Source organism: Passer montanus, unplaced genomic scaffold (assembly GCF_014805655.1).
Source record: "Passer montanus isolate IOZ18808 unplaced genomic scaffold, ASM1480565v1 scaffold10, whole genome shotgun sequence".
Taxonomy (NCBI): Eukaryota; Metazoa; Chordata; class Aves; order Passeriformes; family Passeridae; genus Passer; species Passer montanus.
In genome coordinates this window covers 27,161,693-27,178,355 of record NW_024356505.1, presented here as the reverse complement: position 1 = coordinate 27,178,355, position 16,663 = coordinate 27,161,693, and the positions used below count along the sequence as shown (strand labels likewise).

General features: G+C 38.0%; 1 protein-coding gene across 16 annotated transcripts in view; it reads right to left on the bottom strand.

Moving 5' to 3' along the window:
* Nucleotides 1–16,663, bottom strand: part of KIAA1217 (KIAA1217 ortholog) — a 354,772-nt gene that overhangs the window by 56,163 nt on the left and 281,946 nt on the right. The window contains exon 1 of one of the 16 annotated variants that reach the window (XM_039703622.1): nucleotides 12,238–12,534. The exons of 14 other annotated variants lie outside the window; for them this stretch is intronic. The gene's annotated coding sequence lies outside the window, so the exon portion shown is untranslated. Of the gene's footprint in view, nucleotides 1–1,277; nucleotides 1,466–12,237; nucleotides 12,535–16,663 lie in introns of those variants that run through there. One more of the 16 variants, XM_039703631.1, reaches the window with a different exon arrangement.

The following is a 16,663-nucleotide window of genomic DNA, read 5'->3' as shown; positions in this document are numbered from 1 at the left end:
CTTCCCAGTATTAACATGCACCTAGGTTTCAGTTCTTCAGTCCTTTTGTATAGTTTTGGTATAAACTATATATAGTTTATATATAGCTGTAAAAATCTCTGTATTATGGTGAAAGGAGAATTGAGATAAAAACTCAGAACATCTATAAAACAGGAACTTTCTCTTTCTGGGGTCTGATTACATATATGGTGGATGTGTCAAGAGAATAACTGGGTCTTTCTTCTTCCATTTATGCTCTTAATTCTATGTTTTTTTCTTTCCCTTGATGAACAGCAATACAATCAGTCAATAGAAGATGTTTCTTAGTTTAAGTCTGTGATGTTTAGTGATGGAAATCATCCAGTCCTCTAGTTTCTATGTTCATAGATTACTTTTTATTTTCACCAGGGTCAGCTAGCTAGAAGTTGACATGAACAATATAGGAGAAGCAGAAGGTGATGCTCACTGTCTTAGAAGATGGAATTTAGAGGACATTTTAGAGGAGAGGAGGCATTCTGACTGAAACATAATTAAGTGTTGTCACCATACTACCCAATGTCACTGTGACATCCAGTCCCCATATCTTTCTCCCAGTTGTGCAGGTGTGCACAGAGGTTATGGCAAAAGCACTATTTGATACTCACAAGCAGAATTTCTAGGATACCATACTGTAGTTACCAATACACTGACTTGAAGCTCAGACACACCATCATTCCCCTTGCCATACCACAGAGCATCAAACACATTCTTAACATTATTTTCCCTTACTTTACACATATATGTTTAATACACACTTGTGTATGAATCCAGTCCCTACAGCAATCCAAATGTTTTACCTCAAGGTATTTTACATGTCTCAGTATGTCCTTTTATATCCCTGACTACGTATAAGCTTAATTCATACCATATCCTAAAGCTCCTATGGGGAAAACAAAGAATACCTAGTTCACTTTTTACTGAACGTAAAACAGATCCATAAAATTCTAAGCTAACCACAAAACAAATGTAATGGTAATATCAAAAATAATGTTTGATTGCTTCACCTTGCCTGTAAGTCAATGCGCATGCTGAAGAGGGATCATGCAAACAAGCAGAGAGAAGAGTTTGCAGTCCAAATCCTACATGGTCTGCTCTTTTGGACATAACTTCTTCAGCTATCCAGATGCTATCCTGAGTATTTGTTTTCACAATTTAAAATACTAGCACTCTTACTACACTCTCAGACAACGTTGTTGCCTATGGACCAATAAAACAATTTTTGATAAGATCTTTGCGTTGAAGCAATTAAAGTCACTTACTGTTTCTTAAGGAAATCCTTTGAATGGCTACAGCAGTGAGATGAACATTTGGTTCCACTTCTTCTAATAAAGCACTTTTTGTTTTCAGTCTTGAGTATCAATCCTTGGTCTATGGTATAATATTTTGTATATCCATGTCTTCTGCAAAAAGGTTTTCAAACAGGAAAAATGTTCCTTTTTCCCTCTGCTCACACCAGGCCATCTTGCTTTATCCAGTCATCTAAGTAATGCTGTTTCAATAAACTGAAGTACTTTTCCACGTGACAAGCCTGCAATTTCTCCTCCCCTTCGAAATTAGTCACTAAATAACCTCCTTGGCATGTCACCCAGTCACAAACTGTGCAACACTATGTGATTCAGTCGCTCAATCATTTTTTAATGTGTGCCTATAAGATGCATAGAAAGAGACTAACATACTGGAGTGAACCACAAAAGAGACTCGCAGAGGGGAAAGCCATAAATAAAATAGTGAGTAACCTCTGTTTCAGTAACACAGTGCATTTCAAAGGCAACACTATGAGACCTATACATATTCATTTCCCAACAGGTGAAGACCTCTAACTATTTAGCAGACCCAGCAGACAGAATTCTAGGAAAAAAAATTCAGCAAAATAAACCTTAGAAGGTTTTCACCTCCTCAGATTGGTAGTGCCACTGTAGAAGGAAGCACAAGCTCCTCCCCTGGAGGAGCTGTCTACTCATTAACCAGGCACCTGAGCCACTTGGATAACCTGAACTTCGGGGTCCCCATAAATCAATCTCATAGTTATCTCTGCAGCACACCACATAAGCCATTGTGATTGGTTGTTTGGTTTGATTTGTGTTTTGTTGTTTTGTTTTTTTTTTAAAGAGGAAATAATAGAAAAGATAAATACATTTTCAAAAATTAGAACAGAAAGGGATGCTTTACTCCCTTCTATCCCCTCACACAAAAATACCATAGAATATGGAAATTGTCTCCTTAAAAAGACAGCATTTACAGTCTAAAACAGATGACACTTAAATATCATAAGGGAAAATCTCATGACACAAACCCTTCCCAGTCCTGCAGTTATCTTCTGCTTCGGGGGGTTGGTTCTTTGGCTCTTGATTTGGATTTTTGTCTGATTTTTCTTCTGTGCAAGTAAAAAATTGCCTGTATAATCATAAATGGCATTCAAAGGAATAAAAATACAATTTAAGCATATGACCCTGAGCTAATACTGCTGTACAGAATCAGCCCTAATGGGGGCTTCACAGTACTGCTCTCAGTCTCAGCCACTAGTGAAGGAGGCATCATTCATTCCTGCTATGAAATGGCAATTTGACACTAAGTATTTAAGTAAGAGGAGAAAGATCAGAGCAGAGCTGGTAGCCAAAACTAAAAATCCAGGTGTTCTACCCCTTACTACCCCCAGCCCAGCATCAGAGAAGTCTTCCAAATTTTTAGACAGCTGCTGTGAATTCTGATTTGTAATGTATGCCATAAATTTGTATGCCATTATTGATCTTGACTAGAACATTACAAAATTTATATGTAGTGTAATGTAAACACTTTTTTTCAGAAATTAAAAGAAAAATTGTCTTAAATGCTTACTTTTCAGTTTCCGCGAAAAATATTTTAAAACATTATTTTTATTAAATATTTGCACTAGCTTTATTATAAAGTATTATTATGGCACATAAACAATGTTAAACCTATTTATTTTTATTTCAAATTTAATCAGTCAAGGCTTGTTTCTTGCAATGTAGGGGTAAAGCAGTATTTACCATTCAAGCATCTGGTTTATATTTGGCAGGTTTAACTAACCAGTCAAGCATCCCCTTTTAATGAATGGATGTATATACTTGACCTAGTTAAAAAGCTGCTTAGGTTGGCAGACCAACCAGACTCAGAAACATCAAGAGTAAAAAAACAAGCAAATTATCCTAGAACACTTTATTGCCACATGTGCTTTTCAGCAGTTGCAGAGAATATTCTTCTATCCATGTTCTTTCTTACAGGCTAACAAACCTGAAGTGAGAAATCATTATGCTAAGATGCAGGATAAAAAAGATGATTGTATTTTGCTAGGTTTCCCTGCAATGAATTGCAAGCTCATAGGCTGCACATTTTCAGTAATTGGACTCTAGCATGACAAAGTATATCCCAGAACATCAGACAGAGATATAACTAGCTCTCCATACAAGTGACATGACATTCATGTATGTCTGATGTATACCACAAGCTTTTCATTAGATGAATTAATCTACTTTTAATTTTAGAATATATAAGGCACAACGTCACAAGTTATACCATTACCAAGGCTGTAATTTAATTTGTAGGTTCTAACAATGAATACAAACAATTCAAGCATCACTTTCCATTTCAATTACTTTATCAGAGCCCTCAAGCACTATCTAGCTTGCCATTATTGTATTATCCCATGTACAATTACTTGCCATATATTTGTTTATAAAGTATTGTACAGAAAAAGAACTTCTTTTCAGTTCAAGCCCCTGTGTAAACCAAGGGCATGCCCCTAAGAGGTACAACACCCTGTGCTTCACTGAGACCAAGCCTGGGAGTTTAGGTTAATTTCAGACTTTAAAACTGACATTAATATCTATATTAATGATAGGCTCAAGTCACCACAGACCTGTAATGCCAGTCACCCTCCTTTCTTCTAAATCATTAACAGTGTTGGTCTGTTGAACCTTTCCATCAATTTACTCATCACATCAATTTATTTCTTGCTTGTTTCCCTCATTTTGAAGCAGAAAAAATGTTAGAGGCTAAGCATCAGTAGAACACACAATTATAAAGCCAGAGAATATTCTGAAGTCTGCTGTGGGGTATAGACATGTGGCATAGACATAACTTATTGCTTGACTGTTGATCAAAGATCTTTCTGCTCCTGATAACAGCTCTTTTGGTTTCTATTCCTTTAATACTACTTTCATGGATGGAATTAATTACGTAGTTAATGCCTTATAGTGCTGTAAACAACTGTTTCCTTGACAGAATACAGGGAAGCACTTCTGGTGATAGCTGGTCACTAACTCAAGACTTGGTTTTGTTCTCAGCACTCCAGAACAAAGTTTGTGATGGAGTCAATGGGGTTTTGCTTAAATTCAACAAGTTAGTTCAATCCAGCAGAATCCAAATGGAAAGACAGTTCACTGACGACAGCTTTTAGAGCTGAACTAAAAAGCAAGCATATTTTCTACTGTATTTGGGGGTTTGGGGCTACGATTTTGGGTGTGGATTTGGGGTTTGAAATTTGGGTTTTTTTCTGCCAAGGAAGGTCTCATGCCACCTCACCACTCCTATCACCCACCCAGCTTATAATTTTGATCCAGGAAACCAACAGTTTGAGATGACAAAGACCAGCCTGTGGAGTTGTCTGCAGGATCTCCCAACTCTGCTGGCTCTGATACACAAGACACATGAAGGCAGCTGGGGAGCTGCCACCAGCATCTTTCTTCTCTCCACTTAGGCCGGTACCATGACGAGGTCAGTTTCTTCCATGAAAGGAGACTGATGCTTAGCTTTGCCTCCAAACACTCAGAAGAGAAGAAAAAAAATGTTCTTACCTCATCCTGATCCTAGTCTCAGCTGCTTCCCCATGGCAAAAATGAGGGAGCAGAACACAGCCCCTAAGCTGCTGTCCTTCACAAAGTCACCCAGGTGACAGACACCAGCAACCAGCCAGACTGTGCTGCTGCCACTGCACTCCACTCTGCTCTCCACGACCCTGAAAAGCTCTTTCAAATTGACCTTTACTTTTTCACATCAACTCTCCAGACCACTGCCCATGTTTATACCTACATGTGTGGTGTTTCCTTGAAGACTGAAAATCCTACAGAAGCTCTTTGAATTTGAGAGGCCAAGCTAAACAAACAGGGAGGGAACAGAACAGTTCTGGCTGCCTAACATATACTGGATTTGAGACTGAGTGCAGACCACACTATCTTCTCCTAAACATGCATATTGTTTGTACTCCCTCTGTTTACTGGTTCCAAAGGCATGCAGTGAAACAGATATGCCTTGGAGTAAACAAAGTACCATAAAATTATCTTATACTTATTTCAAACTCCCTAGTCCTTACAACATACATGCAAACAAACAAACAAAAAGCTCTCTCACGCCACAGAGCACATTACTACTGGCTAGAATGCACCACTATAAAGGGGACAGCAGCTTTACTGCTGCCAAAGCAGCACTCTCACTAGAACACTGGAGCTTACAGTGTGGACCAACCTGTGCACAAAGTCTTTGAACCAGCCCACCACCACACGAGCATCTGAGCTCCCAAGAGAACAGTGTTGTCTTGTAACCTGTGTATTAATATTATCTATACACACATGCATATATGTTTTGCATAAAAGCATTAAACTTTTGGTCTATCTTTGGTGATGGCAGATCAGTATAATCTGAAATTTTTGATTTTTAGGGATTCAAAAAGTTAAAGGCAAACAAATAAAAGTGGGAAGTCATCTGCTGGAAACTCTATAAGCCTCTCAGTTTTTGTTTTAAGTTTACTAGAGCAAATATAGCCAACTCTCACTGGAGTTGCATGAAGAAAGTTCTGCAAAACTGAACTATTACGTCAGGTCTGCAGTCTGTCTCTCTACCCTGTAATTCAAACCTCATGCTTCTCCGTTTTCTCTGTCCTGATTTAAGCAAGGACATTTTCCTAGCTATACGAAAGTATCACAGCATGTATCGCAGACATATATGCATTAAGCACCTCTCAAAAAGTCAAGAAGCAATATTAATTGCTCTGGATTGAGGATTTTTCTCACCTAATGTTTCATTAAAAGAAAGTCAGCCAGACATCCTCCAGAGTAAGCTCATTCCCCTGAAGCTGGGTGGGACAAGCTGCCCTTTTGCATTCCCAACCTCTCACCACTGACTGCAGTGGGTGGCAATTTCTTCATTGATTTTAGAAGGATTAGATTTTTTTTTAAAATTCTTTATAGTGAGCCTGCCCATATGTCTTTTCATTTAGCTCACTTTCTGTTCTGTTTCTCATCCTACTTTTTTTCTTCTTTATAAAAAAGCTGAGATCCCATAACTACCAAGGACAATGATGACTTCATTCCATCGGCTGCTTGCTGGTCCATGCAATGGACATTGGTGTGATCTGCTTTGGAGAATCCAACCTGACCTGTGGTTCCTGTTTTATTGAACTAAAAATGAAGCATCTCTCTCCTGAAGCTGACAATAAACATTATTTATTTCTCAGCAGAGCAATATGGGAGGACATAAATTTTCCTCTTCCTCTGTCCTATTACTAGTACATTTATTTATGCCTAAGCTTTCTAACTTTTAAAATGCAGAGAATGGTTTGTGGCATGAAATAGTTCATAGGTAATGCAGAAATATTAATAAAAAGAAGGAAGTCATATGTTGCAGATATTTTACTAACATTTAACACATGACTTGGACTGATGACCTTAAAGATCTTCCCTGAAACAGGGAAGAGAGACAGGAGGTAAAGAAGTATTATGTGGAAAAGTAATAGGGAATTCACAGTGTAGAAGTACAGAAGAAAGGAAAAAAGACAAAACAAAAAGGGAATGAGACGGTGTGAAGGATAGTAACTAGAAGTTTGTGAAAGATGAAAGAGAGTAATATTGGAGATGGAGTGCTGAAAAATTATTACGGAAACAAGAAAGGGATAACAAAAAAGGAAACAAAAAAAGAGACAAGCTGGGAAGAGAGGAATTGATGAGAAAAAGAGGAGTTAGAGACTAGCGTATGAAAAAAAAGTCAACAAAAAATTCAAAGAAAGAAAAAAACAGAATAAGTGGAAAAATGTGAACTAATGCAAATTTTCTTCAATGCTAGAATATTTCGCATTAGTTGTTATTACAATTCTGTAGCCTAGCATAGTAGGCATGGTAGGGAGAGGGAGAGAGCAAGAAAGCAAGGAGAAGAGAGACAAGAAAGAAGAACATCCAACATAAACTTTCTTCATTTTGTTTAATATTCTGAGGTTTCATGGGTTTTTTGGCAGATGTGGTCAGAACATGAGGGTGGTTTTTAGGAAAGAAGTGAGCAGAGTACTTCAGGTAAATGCCAGCTAGAGTGACCCACAAATGCTTGAGGACATGGGCAAAGAAGGTAAGACCACTGCTGGCCTTTGCAATCCACTCTCATATTCAAAACAAAGATATTAGAGATGTACTTTAAAGCTATAAATGGCTTTTGAAACCCAGCACTCAGTTCAGCCATTACCACTGAAGATGTAGTAAAGGTTCCAAACAGCTTCATTTCCCCCAGACAGTGCAAGAAATAACAGCTCTCTACAAGTGAGGCCTGAATGCAGCATCTCTGAGATTTCCATGCAGAGGAACTGCGTGCTGAGAGATAACACTGAGCTGGCTCCTTCCTCTGTACATGTCTGCTGGTCAGTGGGGGACAACAGAAGTTCTGGTTTGATTGAACCATCACCAAGCTCTGACAAGTGATGGGACATGTCATGTTCATGCACATGTGCACACAGCCCTTACTTCTCAGAAAACCTTCTCCCGTATCAATTCCATCGTGTTATCAATCCCCTGACCACACAGACTTATGACCCGCACATCAAGAGCTCTTTGGCCATCATAATGCTCAATGGCCCTTCCCATTCCAAAACTGAGGTCACCTCTCTTTCAGGTGTAAAACAAGAAGCAAACAGAAAATTAAGAGGAAAGCAGTATCACTCTACTTCCCATAAAATGGTGAGCTTACAACCTGCCTCATCTTAAATACAGCTCAAGGAATGGGCTCTGTATTTGGACTAGGCTGGTTGTACCTGCACTGAACCTGCTGTCACAGATTAAGTGTCAATGAGAAAACCTTGACAACACACTGGCTGAACTCTGCTTGGAAGGGAATGGAGCAGAAGGCCACTTGGAGCCTGACCCAGAGCCATTCCATGAGAGCTTCCAGTCTAGCCACACTTTAGGCAAAGTGAGCAAAAAGATGGATGAGATGCAGCACATTTTGCACTGGCCTGTCTGAAATCACAGTGCCTCTGTGTGGAAGTTTATTTCCCCAGCAGCATTTCATCATTTGAGCTATCTCCCTTCTACCAGTCTGCACTCCTTTATTGCTGACTGGCAAGACAAACGCCCAGATCACTTAACAGGCACTCATTTCTGCCTATTTATGTATTTAATTTCCTATGAACAAATGAAATGTGAGAGTTAAAAAAAATATGTTTAGATTATCCAATTAAGCAGAGAGAAGTTAATAAATTTCTCATGCTTTATTTTCCTATGCTTCCTTCGTGTACCATGCAGACAGAATGGTAAATGCACTAAGAAACCTCTTGGCATTTCAGCCAAGATTTTTCAGGGTGTTATCACAAATGACAAAAATATAAACACACTAAAACATAACACATTTCAATCCTAAAAAGGTTGGATTTACATAATTACATCACTGGTTGCCAATATCCACATTTATCTCATCAGTATAGCATGGCCCACCCATCCCATAAGCTATTCAGATTGTTTGGATTGAATGTATAAAAGCTGTTACTGATCTATTTTTCTAAAGTTAACATTATGACAACCCTCATAACCAGTGCTGCATTCAAACCAATTGTTGCCTTTGCTTGCAAACCAACTGCTCCTTTCTTCAGATTTTCCACTGATGCTTTTTATGGTAGAATTTTCTGAGAACAAACAGAGTAATGTAATTCATGAAAATGCAGAAAGCATTTCCTCCTCCCTCCCCATTCTCTTTGAAGAGATGAAGGACACCATGTACATAACATAGACAACCACCACCAATGAAGGGAGCCAAACCCTTCAGACCAATCCCTATTTCAGCATTTCCTTAGGGCACCACAAAACTGATGGGGTCATCTCTTTTTTTTTTCCAAAAAAGGAATAGTTTCAAAGATGTACAGTTCTGGTACAGAGCAGCATTTTTATTTGGTTTAAATATGCTGTGTATCAGATTTCTGCTATTTAAAAGAAAAATACTTTTAGTAACTGCACTCATAAATCAAAATAAATGCATGGCTTTCTGACTCCCTGTACTAACTCAGTTCTTCTTTTTGTTCCATATTTGTATCTCTTCTCATTGCACTGAAGACAACTAGAACTGAACAAGTTGATAGAGTTAAATGAACATAAAGAAAGTATAACCCTTGGCCTCACATTACCAAACAACTGAGTCAAAATACAATTTCTATTACAGATATAGGAAATGGGTTGGAATGTAAATAATATAGAAATATTATAAAACAGAGCTGAGAGTCAAAAGACATAGGCAGCATGTTTATACACCCGTTTCTTCCAATATAAGAACACAGAAAATAAGAAAAAATAAGTTGCTGTGCTGAGCTTTGAAGTCAGCACCATTGGCAGGAGAAACGGTCATGAAAAAGCTGACATTCAACTGGATTTTGCAATGCAAGTGTCCAAGCCACACCACAGTTCATAGCCATAAGGTCAAACAGCATTTGCAATTTTATGTCTTTTGAAATGACAGAAGCGCTATCAGTGCATCAACTAAGAGTCTTAGATCACAAACTTCTTTCTACCCTCTTTGAATCCTACATTTTGTTTTCCTTTTACTTCCTTCTATCCCAAAAATAGCCAAATTGGTCAGCATGGCTGAAGTAAACAATCTGGTTTACCCAAAGGTCAAGCTATCTATAGCAAATATTAAGTGATACAGGGACTAGGCCTTTACCCAACACACCCATTCAGTCTCTTCACTTAGTCACAGGGAGTTCAAATTTGCAATGATGTAAGAAAGACATATACTCAGACAAAAAATAATTTCAGCATCACATCATTTCTCATGGAGTCCTATTGCGTGCTGATATTTGCAACTGTCTTGCTTTTGCCAGCTGAGGCTTTTTTTAACCCCAGATCTTAACCTGTATCCAAGGAAAGATATTTTTACTGCTCATATTTTCAGAAGACTGATTAGTTTTCCAGAACCCTTATTAGAAAAAGTACAATCCAACATGGAGAAGAATCAAGATCCTCAGATGTATAACTGTGTTTTCTTAAACACCAGGTAATGGTTTAAGGAAGATAGGGACAGAATTAATGCTCTTTAGTACTCATAAGACTAATGACTAATAATAAAACTGAAGTAAAGACTCAGCAGAAAGCAGAGAATCTAGGCCACAATCATGAGCTAATACATTTTGGATTTGTGGAAAACTTACTGGAAAAGCTAAGGTCCTGCATGACAAAAGAATGGCTTTTTTGAAGAAGAAGAAATATTGTTGCTAACCTCACTTGATTCTGGGAACCATGATAGCAAAATGCTCACCTTCAAAAAGTGATTTTTAACCCCTGGTCAAGTAACAGCTCATTTGGAAAGCTACCTGGAAGTCATAAAACTTGACTGGACTTTGAGTTGCATGACTCCTGCAATTAAGATACGCTACCTGGTTTACAAAGGAGGTAAAGAAGGACCTCCCCTCCTCATAAGGGAGGTCACAGCCATGATCATTTTTACCATCTGTCAATGTGTTCAGGGAGCTCTGGCAACATCTGAGTCTGTCAAGTATTTAGGAATTTCAAGTAAGCAGTCAAATTAGTGCAAACTGTTCTACTAAAAGCAAGGAAAGCAGGGGGGAAAAAAAGAGCAAAACTTCTAAAGAATTGGCACAAAGAAGAGTTATGTAAAAAGAGGTGGAGTAAGAATAAAACCAGAAACTAGTAGACAATAAAAAATGGACTCAAATCCAATCCTTATGTTTTTATTCAGGGCAAGCTCTCACTGAAGGCAGCAAAATCTTTGCCTGAGAACCTCATATGTACAAGAGACAAAATTTCAAGTTCTAATGAAGGGCCAGAAAGACCTTCACCCAAAGGAGATAATATGTTGTCTGTGGATAACTTCATCAGCTGCAGGGTAAGCTCTCAGCAAACCTCAACATGAAAGGCAGACCAGCTTGAATACAGGCCTGTTAGTGGGAAATAAAGAACCCTCCCCCTCAAAATTCCACTCTCTGGAAGTTTCCAGGTAACTGGTTTGTGATATCTACCATATGACACTCCTCTCAGGCTGACTGGGAGATCATTGCATGGGTGTGGCAAGCTCGTGTTCCTTGAGTGGTTTCATATCAAGAATATGACACTTCTTTCAACAGCAGTTTCACATAAACTTAAAATCCATCCTCATTATTTGAAAATTAAAGAAACCCTAAAAAGTGTATTTTAAAATGTTGGTATAGTAATAGTATCTACAAGGTTATATTCCTTATGCATACATATATTCTCTATACATACATATAATACTATTCCTAATGTTTGTGAAATAAATAAAATACACCAAAGCATAAAGCCATCATATTAAAAAAGCCACAGTGGAGTATCCATCCAACTGTTACACAGGATCTCTATCTTTAAACAAAACAGCTTTGGGCTAGAATACATTTGAGATTAATATACTGTTTTATGTGCAGCTAAAAAAAAATAATTTTTCCTTATAATTCTATTTTTTTTCTCCCTAATTTAGGCATTGCACAGCAGTAGGCATTGTGTATCAAAGGACACATGAGTGAAAGAGAACACGTACATTTACAATCTTTCATCACATTTGATGCAGGTACTCCTCGGTATCTGCAGGTCTGTAGTTGCATAAATAATTGGTAACTACTGAAAACTCACTCAAAGCAAAAGTAGTAAAATCCATATCAGTAAAAAGAAAATCCAGAACATCAGAGACTTCTTTTATAAATTTTGTTCAGATCTCAGCAAGATTTGTAACAGCAAGTAGGAAAATAACTGTTCATGTCCAATATGTAAGTTTGAAAACAGACATAAAATCTAAGAGTAGAAATTGGTTGTTTAAAGAACAATTAAATATTTATTTTCTCACACAGATGAAGGAAGAAGAAACAGTTTTCATTGTTCTTATTGAAATTCCCAGTTAATCTGAAAATACATTTTAGTCTGGAAAATTAAAAAAAAAAAAAGAAAAAAAAAGGAATTATATATCCTTCATTATTTATAAGCATCATCTTACCTTACATCTCGTGGCGAGTTCTGTTTCTAGATGGCTTTGGCAGGTATTTAAATTCAGAATTAGTTTCAGCAATACGTGCCATTAAGTCTGCTCTTTAAAATAAACTGCTTTTTCTCTTTTCGTCAGACAAAGTATGTGGCCTAAAAGAGCTGCAGCGTCTCTGCTCAAGAGATTTCATGGACACTCACAGGCTTTCTTTCCACTGTATGAAAGTTAAATCTGAGTAAGGAAGGCATTTTTCCTGTCCCGGAAATCAGCATAACCAAAACCAATGCTGAGCTAATGAGAAATGTTTCTTCCATGTGTTCTGTTTGGCAGACACCGCAAGTCATATCAAGGAAACACGTGATGTTTATAAATACAATATGGCTTATGTTGTCATAACCTCTCAGTGACAAAAAGAGCATTAGAAAAAGCAGACAGCAAAACAGCAGGAGAGATGAGATTTGTATCATTTGGAAGGTCTCTATCAGATAATAGAGGTATTAGCAATTGCCTTTCATTTTGGTTTTTTTTTTCCTTTTTTCCCAAAAGGAAACAAAGTTTTAAAGTAATAGGATCAGAAAGGTAAACACAAGGCAAGTTATATAAATGCTGTCCTATAGGCATCCTAGCACTAAAATACATTCACCCAATTTACTGCTTGAATTATTTTCCAATAAATACTTTTGTTCTAAATACCTCCATGTAATGCAAAGAGCCTTTTTTTTTTTAGCTGCAATATGCAGTGTAAAGATATAACTGTGGCAGTGTTTGCAACTTTTATGCTTATTAATGTTAAGATCATAAGCCATCCAATGAAAATAAGTTAAAGATGCTGGATGTACGTTTACAGGTACCTTAAGAACACAGAAGAATTATTATACTTTTGTTATTTCTCTATCTTTTCTGCAAAGCAGCACTGAAATTTAGCCTCCTTGGAAACCTTAAATTCTTGGGCAGTTGTTTGAGGGTTTCTAGTACTTGTAGGGTATTTTAAAATTCACACATTGCATCTAGCTCTAGAGAGTTAAAATGTTGGCAGCCTACTAACCAGTCACTTTCAGGGGAAAAATGAAAAGGTGGAGGTGTGCAATTTCAATAATAAAAGCTATTTAGCACAAGTTTACACAACTTAACAAATGTCTGCCTCATTTTCCTATACAACTCATTTTAACTCCTCTCACCCTGGCAGCCAAAACCCCCACTGCTGTCCGGAACATTATAATCTTTTTGCCGCTCTAACTCCCACAAAATGTGGAATTTCCAGGTACTCTGCATGGCCCCAGCTCAGCTCTGACTCAACTTGCCCTAATTGTTCTTTCTTGGAGAAACAGCCTAAAAAAAATTCCAAAACACCTCAAAGCATACCTCAACACAACAACCACCACAATAAGCATTCTTTGGATATTCTAACCTCACCCAGCAGAAATCTTATGCAAATCAAACAATTAAGTGAAACCATGGTAGGTCTAGGACAATTCAAAATAAAGTGTACCTCACAGACATTAGGGCAGGTGGATGGGAAGAAGAAGACTGCCAAGTAAAATAGCCAGTAGTTTGTATGAAGTAAAATCTCCCTCCCAGTTCTCAAAATTGGCTGGTAGGTGAAGCCCAAAACCAACCACTGCATAAGCCAACATTATTAGTTTCCAGCTGTGCCACCAGAAACACTGACTAGTTTCTATAACAGGGGGGGAGATGTAACTTAAGTTTCTTTAGCCTTTAGCCACACCAGAAAAGGAGGGTGTAAAGAAAGAGGACAGAAAATATGCTGTGCACATTCAGTGGGGGAATCATTTCAGCTCAACAGCCCAGGATGGAAGGAGCTGTGTCCATTCCCTCAGCACCACATAAAACCCCACAGGCAGTTCCTTACAGCCATGTCCTGGCACTCAGCCTATGCCAGCCTATGCACCACGGCTGAGTGAGTGCCAGCCTGGCCCTTCCCCTTCCAACCCACGCAAATCACAAATGGCAATTCCAAGGGCACAGAGCAGCGTGGCTGTGTACATGCATTTACACTGGAATTCAGAACAATGCCAGGGAGGAAAAACAGACCATCTAAACATTTGTTCATAAGACAGTATTTTGTCAGAAGAAAGTATTATTGCACAGACAGCTAGAAAGTGCTGATAAATGATACAAGCTCAGGTGAAGCAATAAGTGAATGAAAGGCAGCAATGGGAAGATATATTTAAAAAAAAACAACAGCTGTTGCAGATTTACAGAGTACCTTTTGGGAAAAGAAAAATAAAAAAGAAAGAACACAAGCACAAATATTCAGTGAGACAGCACTATGTGGCTACTTCTTGCTTAGCAGCATTTAACATGGCAGATCTGCCAAACAGACCATGCTCTATGAGATGGAAAGGGCCAATACCAGTAAGCAAGTGAGGCACTCAGAAGGATTTCAAGGAAAAACTTTCCTTTAGAGCTTGGTTGGACCCTCAGCCAATTCCCCTTTCTCAACCACAACCCACTCAGGAAAAAAAAAAGCATGAAACAAAGAAGGGCAGGAAAATTAGAATTAATGGACATGAAAGCTGAATGGTTCAATAGAAGATCTGAAAGTTACAGATCCCACATTCTTCTTGGACATTTTGAGTCTTCTTGTCCATATGGGTAATACTTAATACTTCAAGTATTACTGCCAATTCTTATACAGGTCTAACATCTGTTTGGTAGTTAAAACAGGTGTTCAAGCTGGCAGCTAACACTATTTTCTTAGATTATTTTGGGCCAGTTACATGGAAATTATTATAAAGCGCAAGAATAGAAGCCTGAATGTCATCAAATCCAGGGATAAACATTCCAAAGAGACAAGAAGACAAACAGTAGAAAAATCTGTAAAGGCAAAACTTTCCCAGTCACCAGAAAAATAAATCTTTAACTCACAGATGACAGGAGACAACCACACTGACTATCAGCATGGAAAAATATACTTACAATGACTAATTCATTATATTTTAAATACTGTTTTTCAATGGTCTGACAGTCAGCTGCTTTTCTGTAGGTATTTTGAAACAGTTAAACATGATGCCAGGCACACATCCCCGCCTTCCCACTGTAGTGAATTTAGCACTCATACATCATATGAAATTGATGATCATCAATTTGCCTAATGCAAAGATATGCAAACATAAAAGGAGAGATATGAAGCAAAGGTTTTTCTACAATCTTATGGGTACTCTGCAATAGCAGTACATAAAATGTACGTTTTTCACTTAGAACCCTCATGTTTCTGCCTCCTTTACTCTGGTTTGCTAAGGAAAGAGGGATAAATAATCTGCGTGGATACTGGTGGTTTTTCTTCTGCTGAACTAACAACCTGTGCGTCCCCAGGCAAATTTGAAAAACCAGATTTAACCAATGAGTAGAAAGACTACTATGTCCCTATAAATTTTGCCAAATTAGTGATTTGACAGAAGATCCTACTGTACTTCTGCCAAAGAGAGAAACAATTGTAGTGTGGGCTCCAGCTTTTCAGACTCCAGAGGACGAACACTGGAGAATGTCATGACTTTGGGAAAAGCCTCAGTTAGGACCTGAGTGTTGCTGCATAAGGAAGAATCCAACAAAAAGACACACATCCTTAGAAAAACAGGTTTCACTGTTTCTGAGCTAAAGAAATCACTTGTTTCCATGCTCATAACTTTGAAGTGCAGAAGTTCACATAGATCAAAGGGAAAACTTTTTGCATGTTTCTCCACAAAGCCCCTATGAACATCCTGGCTCTGACTTCACCTCTCAGACCAGAAAGACAAGAAATCTGCCAATGCAAAGCAAAAGCCAAAAGAGAAAATATGTCTTTTGCTGGATGCACAGAATTTCAAAATGGCATCTTTGCATTTCTCTAAAGTAAAACACAATATTCTGCCATGAAAACATCACCTCTGCGAAGGTCATCACTGTGTCACCATTATTTTTTAGTTATGGCCAAAAGGTGCTAATTAAGATATAATCAGGAGACGTTAAGTGTGCATATCTGTTGTACAACATAGGATTTTAAAAGAAGCAATTCAAGTAATTGCAGTTTTTGCACAGAGGCAGCACCTGTGTTCAAAACAACTCTGCTAGGCAGCAAATGCCTGGAAGAGGGCCAAAGAAATAATTTTTACTTTCAAATATATGTAGTTAACTACAACAGTACCTTCAAATAGGCCTAGAACACACAAAGCCACAATATATACCTTCAGCATTCACTGTACATGGAACAACAGTAAAGGATAATTTTATAAAGCCACAGTTACAAGCACTAATGTCATAATGCACAGTGACAGTACGTCACGCCTTTGAATATGAATGAGATGTATCAGATACATCCAGTTACTGCCACAGGAATATAACTAGAACTGAAGAATTCCAGGATGTTACAGAATACACAAAAAAACTATCACATCATCTTCCCTTTGAAGCACATCCATTTCCTTTCTCATGTTGTGTT